We start from the raw sequence: 7,500 nt of genomic DNA, 5'->3' as shown, positions 1-7,500 counted from the left end.
AAAATACCCTCCAACAGAAAGGATTCGAGCACTGTACCATTCGCGTGGTAGCTGGGAACGCTAAACGCTAGGCTATGATCGCCCCTAATAAGGAAATGACTATTCGATAACTAGTAATCGAATACCCTTCGAATTCGATCATACTGTCATGTATTCTCCCCTTGACCAAGTCTTTTCATAATATCAGAATCACCAACAACATTAATAATAATGATAATAATAATAATAATAATAATAATAATAATAATAACAATAATAATAATGATAATAATAATAATAATAATGATAATAATAATATTTATTTATTATTCATTATACTTTGTCGCTGTCTTCCTCGTAAGCGAGGTAGCGCAAGGAAACAGACGAAAGAATGGCCCAACCCACCCACATACACATGTATATACATACACGTCCACACAAGCACATATACATACCTATACATTTCAACGTATACATATATATACATACACAAACATCTACATACATATGTATATCATTCATACTTGCTGCCTTTATTCATTCCCGTCGCCACCCCGCCCACATGAAATGACAACCCTCTCCCCTGCACGCGCGAGGTAGCGCTAGGAAAAGACAGCAAAGGCCACATTATGATGATGATAATAATAATAATAATAATAATAATAATAGCAATAATGATAATAATGATAATGAAACAAGTATCATATCATTATTATCATTATTATCATCATTAGTATTACTATTATTAATATCATTATCAATATCATTATTACTATCATTATCATCATCACCTAATGATACTAATAATAAGAATACTGATAATAATAATAATGATAATGAAAATAATAATAATAATAATACACATACATTCATAAACGTCCACCTTTAACAACATAAGAGACGTATTATCATATAAGGCATCTTATATGATCAGAGAGACTCTTATATGAACGAGTAAATACGTGCTTAACTTTTGAACCTAACCTCCTCTCTACTGCTCCATCCTCAGTAGGAGGTATTGAATCTTCCTCAGGTAGTATCGTGTCTCTCTCTCTCTCTCTCTCTCTCTCTCTCTCTCTCTCTCTCTCTCTCTCTCTCTCTCTCTCTCTCTCTCTCTCTCTCTTCTCCCCCTTTCATCTTTATGTTCCATTCTGATTACCTCTCTAATGTTTACATAGCACTTGTTGTGGTTAGTATTAGAATAGTTGAGTTAGCAATACTTTACTGTACCTAGTGTTAGAATACGAGTTAGTATTAGAATACTACAGTTACCAATAGATTGGTATAGTTAGTATTAGGCATTGTAGTTAGTATCAGAATACTGCAGTTACTATTAGAAGAGTGCAATTTATATTAGAATACTACAGTTAGTATTAGAATACTGTAGTTAGTGTTAGAATACTGTGGTTAGTATTAGAATACTGTATTTATTGTTAGAATACTGTTTATAGTGTTGGAATGGCGTAGTTAGTATTGAATTACTAGAGTCAGTATTAGATTACTGTAGTTAGTGTTACAATATTGTGGTTAGTATCAGGTTACTGTAGTTCGTGTGCTATTACTGTAGTTAGTGTTAGAATACCGTAGTTAGTATCAGATTACTGTAGTTAGTGTCAGAATACCGTAGTTAGTATCAGATTACCGTAGTTAGTATCAGAATACCGTAATTAGTATCAGTTTACTGTAGTTAGTATCAGAATACCGTAGTTAGTATCAGGTTACTGTAGTTAGCGTCAGAATACCGAAGTTAGTATCAGATTACTGTAGTTAGTATCAGAATACCGTAGTTAGTATCAGATTACTGTAGTTAGTATCAGAATACCGTAGTCATCATCAGGTTACTATAGTTAGTTTCAGAATACCGTTGTTAGTATCAGGTTACCGTAGTTAGTATCAGGATACCGTAGTTAGCATTAGAATAATACTTGCAACATAACCTCGACACAAAGTAACAGGTTTTCTGTTATATGATTCTCGTGTGCACTCAATAACATGTCACCTCCCTCCCGCGCCCTCAACCCACACACACCACCATGCTAGTCCATTTTCCTGGTCGGTATTAAAGATATCAGGAACCTGGGTGTAAGTAGTCGGCTGCGGTGGTCCTCACCCTGGGGACTGATGCAGGAAAAGCAGACATGAAAGATACATAGATACAAAGAGCTTTTGGCTTAACCACGCCCGCTGGGGTTTACCCCTGAAAATGTATTCTGTCTGGAGAGGCCAGATTTAAACCCTTTTGACAGTTTAATCTTCCCGTTCAGCAGATACTCTCTCTCTCTCTCTCTCTCTCTCTCTCTCTCTCTCTCTCTCTCTCTCTCTCTCTCTCTCTCTCTCTCTCTCTCTCTCTCTCTCTCTCTCACACACACACACACACACACACACACACACACAGCTTTTCATCTCTAGTATTCTTCGATTTACACATTGAAGTATTTTAGTGTGATATCACTCGACCCTATCTTACTACGACACACACGCACACACACACACACATAAACACACACACACACACACACACACACACATTTGTACATAAACTGACTGTGCTATATTTCTTTCTTGTATCTCTCCTGATGTGATCATTACACGAAAGTGCACTTGGGAACATATCGCATTTCATTTCCCAGTGGACTCATAAGTATATATATATATATATATATATATATATATATATATATATATATATATATATATATATATACATATATATATATATATATATATATATATATATATATATATATATATATATATATATATATATATATATATATATATGAGTTTGGATAGGAGTACCGTGAACGAAGATACCAAAATAGCTTTGGTGAATGAGGGTATAAGGTGAGTAAACAAAACTGGTGAACCAGGCAAGGAATATAAGGTATATAGGAAAGGAGCGCTTACATGTGCGGGTGATGTGTGTGGCAAGTGGCAGGTGGGATATGTGCGATTAAGAAAGGGTAGTGAGTGGTGGAATAAGGAAGGTAAGTAGCTAGGATAAAAGAAAAGTGAGGTGTATGGGCGTCAGCCGCAGGAAAGGAGTGCCGCTGACGGGGAGATGTAGAACAGAAAACGCCAGTAGGTCAGGAGGAAGATGCAGAGTTAATGAAAGATGGGGAGAAAGAGTATCGGAAAACTTCAGTATCAGCGAGAAAGCGTTCAAGAAGGAGGAACAAGAGAACAAATGGGGGCATCAAAGAGGGGAGTAGAAGGAAATGTGGTTTCAGGCAAGGAAGAGGTAAAGTGGAAATGGAATGAACATTGTGAAGGACTGTCGAATGTGTTAGATGATACGGTAGCTTATTTGGGATGTTTGACACTTGAAGATACAGAGAGTGACAGAGACGTGACAATGGGTTTGACAGAAAGAGAAGAGGTGGTAAAAGGCTTGAAGGAGATGAAGAAAGACAAAGCGGCTGGAATGGACGGCGCTGCTGTATAATCTTTCAAGAAACTAGTTAACGGTGTTGTTTACATGGTAGTCCGGTTCCTTTTTAACCTTAACTGTGAACCAAGGTAAGGTTCCTGAGGAGTGGCGTAATGCTTATATAGTATCACTTTATAGAGGCAACGGTGACAAAAGTGATACAGATCTGATGAAAGACTTCAACGAGAAACTGAACAGTTAGGTAGCTAAGCTGGAGAGAGTGTGTACAAGGATTGAGTGTGAGAATCAATGTGATTAAAAGTAAAGTTATGAGGTTTAGCAGGAAAAAAGAGACAGATTGGTCGGTAAGTGAGTTTGACTGGAAAGAACCTCCTATTATACGTTTTCAAAGGAAAAAAAAAATATAAACAGATAAGTGGGGTCAGTGAGGATTTTTCCCTCTAAGCCAGAGTCAACTTTCTTAACGTTGCTTCGCTAACGCGGGAAATGGCCAAAATGTAAATAATATATATATATATATATATATATATATATATATATATATATATATATATATATATATATATATATATATATAATCCCTGATGATAGAGGAGACAGAATACTTCCCACGTATTCCCTGGGTGTCGTAGAAGGCTACTAAAAGGGGTGGGAGCGGGGGGCTGGAAATCTTCCCCTCCAAAATTTTTACTTTTCCAAGAGGAAACAGAGAGAAGAGGGTTAAGTGAGGAAACAGACGAAAGAATGGCACAACCCACCCACACACACATGTATATACATACACGCCTCCACATGCACGTACACATACCTATACATTTCAACGTATACATACATATACATATATACAGACATATACACATGTACATATTCATACTTGCTGCCAATATTCACTCCCGTCGCCACCCCACCACACATGAAATAGCATCACCCCATACCCCCCGCGAGGTAACGCTAGGAAAAGACAACAAAGGTCACATTCGTTCACGCTCAATCTTTAGCTGTCATGTATATTGCACCGAAACCACAGCTCCCTTTCCCATCCAGGCTCCACAAAACTTTCTATGGTTTACCCCAGACGCTTCACATGCCCTGGTTCAATCCACTGACAGCAAGTCGACCCCGGTATACCATATCGTTCCAATTCACTCTCTTCCTTGCACGCCTTTCACCCTCCTGTATTTTCAGGCCCCGATCGCTCAAAATATTTTTCACTCCATCCTTCCATTTCAGTAGGAATTCAGAAAGTAATTTGTTTATAGACACCTTGCAATACACTAAGTGTTTCAGGGAAGAGATCTGCCTCATCATGAGTAAACAATTCACAGAGGATCAGCAACTCGCACAGCACACAGACCTGTGCATCCTCTTGCCTTCATGCCTGAATAAACACTATGTCCAGGACGTTAAAGAGAGAGAGAGAGAGATGAGAGAGAGAGATGAGAGAGAGAGAGAGAGGAGAGAGAGAGAGAGAGAGAGGAGAGAGAGTGAGAGAGAGAGAGGAGTGTACCGTCCAGTAAACTGTGTAATTCACCAACTAACTAGCAATGATATTATGAGATATACATTGTGCATGTGCGTTCTTTTATATTGTGCATTCGAGTCTAGAAACGGTGGTAACTTGTGCTGTTTTGCTATGTTCAGATACAGTAAATCATGCTGTACTTTGAACTCCAGTATCTTTTGTTCTAGTGTAACATTCAGATGCAGTAGCTGCTGCTGCTGTATCAAGGGGCTCCGATCCAGTAGCTTTTGTTTTACTGTAGTCTAAATGGCCCTCTCGGTTAAGTGGTGCAAATATTTGTGTGGGGTTACAACATCTGCGGTACTGTATTTTTACTTGTTTTCTTTGCAATGTTGCAGCCGCTGTATTCAAACGATTCTTCTCTCTGTGTTTTTTCAGGCAACGTGTTCTCATTTCGTACCACCGTGGGGGGAAACTCAAGTTAGGTACTGTATTTTTCAAGGTAGTTTTTCTCCAGTGTTGCAGAAAGTAGTTTTTTGTTTTTCTGTTTTTTCTTGAGTGGTTTGAGTTTTTATTTTTTATTGCCTTCGTACTTGTGTGTCCTGCTGGAGTCGTTTAGGAATACTCTACTGAAATAATGTTTACCAATTAGTTTTCCACAAATATAAAAATCTTATTCTAATTTAGGTTTTGGTACAACACAAAGCAACACACGCCTCCTCCTCATCCTACGCAACACATCTCCAGGTTCATTGGTTGTTGTACACATTCCCTTAACGAAGATGGTCCTCTCGGGTTATATCATATGGATCACTGTGTTGCTCAGGGTGGGAACAGCGACTGCAGACACCTGCCTACAGGAGGCGCTGAACTGCTTCTCTCAGTGAGTTAGAACAGACAATCGGCATAACCCGCCTTTCTTCTTTGTTTTGGTTTTCCGCATCAAATGATCAATTCCAATTTGACTTTTATTGTAGCATTCACTCGATACTAAGTCCATGTTCCTATTATTGTTTCAGTTTCTTGTTGACACACACACACACACACATATATATCGTGTTTCATTTTCCCCGTGGACTCTTAGGAATATAATACATATATATATATATTTTATATATTATATATATATTATATTATATATATTATATGTATATTATCCTACCTAACCAAACCAAACCTCCAAGAGCCAGGATCGAACCCGGGGACCCCTGCGTAGTGAGCGGGAGCACTACCGCTTGCCTCACACGAGTCCGTGATGATAGTGATGAAGGTGGAATCGCACTTCAGCAGCAGCAGTTTAGATGATTCATTTTACCACCACTTCACAATACACAATGCTCTCACTCGGACAAGGAGGTAGCTGGAAGTACAATCCTTTGTGTTGGTCTTGGGATCTAAGACTTTATGACTTGTTTACACCTGATATGAGACGGATTGTAGCCGCGAAACATGACGTGTATTGTGGTAAAGTATTAATAAAGAGAATCATCTGAACTCGTTATTAAGTTAAATGTTAAAACCTTTGGCGAGGCTGTATCATTAAGAGGACAATCTCGTCAAAGGAATTTTCTCTCCAAGGGAGTCTACATTTCCTGCTGTTAAAAGTAGAGCTGCCGTCAGCTGCATAAGCTCTTAGAAAGGACCTGGGCAACGCCAGGGCTCTTTTATGGAAAATGATCCTGGGGTCATTATAAATATAAACACATTCTCTCTCTCTCTCTCACTCTCTCTCTCTCTCTCTCTCTCTCTCTCGGGAAGCCACCCACCGACCGTGTGTGTGTGTTGTGTAGTATATATATATATATATATATATTATTTATATATATATATATATATATATTTATACTATATATATATATATATATGAGTTTGGATAGGAGTACCGTGAACGAAGATACCAAAATAGCTTTGGTGAATGAGGGTATAAGGTGGAGTAAACAAAAAAACTGGTGAACCAGGCAAGGAATATAAGGTATATAGGAAAGGAGCGCTTACATGTGCGGGTGATGTGTGTGGCAAGTGGCAGGTGGGATATGTGCGATTAAGAAAGGGTAGTGAGTGGTGGAATAAGGAAGGTAAGTAGCTAGGATAAAGAAAAGTGAGGTGTATGGGCGTCAGCCGCAGGAAAGGAGTGCCGCTGACGGGGAGATGTAGAACAGAAAACGCCAGTAGGTCAGGAGGAAGATACAGAGTTAATGAAAGATGGGGAGAAAGAGTATCGGAAAACTTCAGTATCAGCGAGAAAGCGTTCAAGAAGGAGGAACAAGAGAACAAATGGGGGCATCAAAGAGGGGAGTAGAAGGAAATGTGGTTTCAGGCAAGGAAGAGGTAAAGTGGAAATGGAATGAACATTGTGAAGGACTGTCGAATGTGTTAGATGATACGGTAGCTTATTTGGGATGTTTGACACTTGAAGATACAGAGAGTGACAGAGACGTGACAATGGGTTTGACAGAAAGAGAAGAGGTGGTAAAAGGCTTGAAGGAGATGAAGAAAGACAAAGCGGCTGGAATGGACGGCGCTGCTGTATAATCTTCCAAGAAACTAGTTAACGGTGTTGTTTACATGGTAGTCCGGTTCCTTTTTAACCTTAACTGTGAACCAAGGTAAGGTTCCTGAGGAGTGGCGTAATGCTTATATAGTATCACTTTATAGAGGCAACGGTGAC

The sequence above is a fragment of the Panulirus ornatus genome, chromosome 58, assembly GCF_036320965.1.
Source record: "Panulirus ornatus isolate Po-2019 chromosome 58, ASM3632096v1, whole genome shotgun sequence".
Classification (NCBI taxonomy): Eukaryota; Metazoa; Arthropoda; class Malacostraca; order Decapoda; family Palinuridae; genus Panulirus; species Panulirus ornatus.
Note: the sequence above shows the minus strand (reverse complement) of the source record.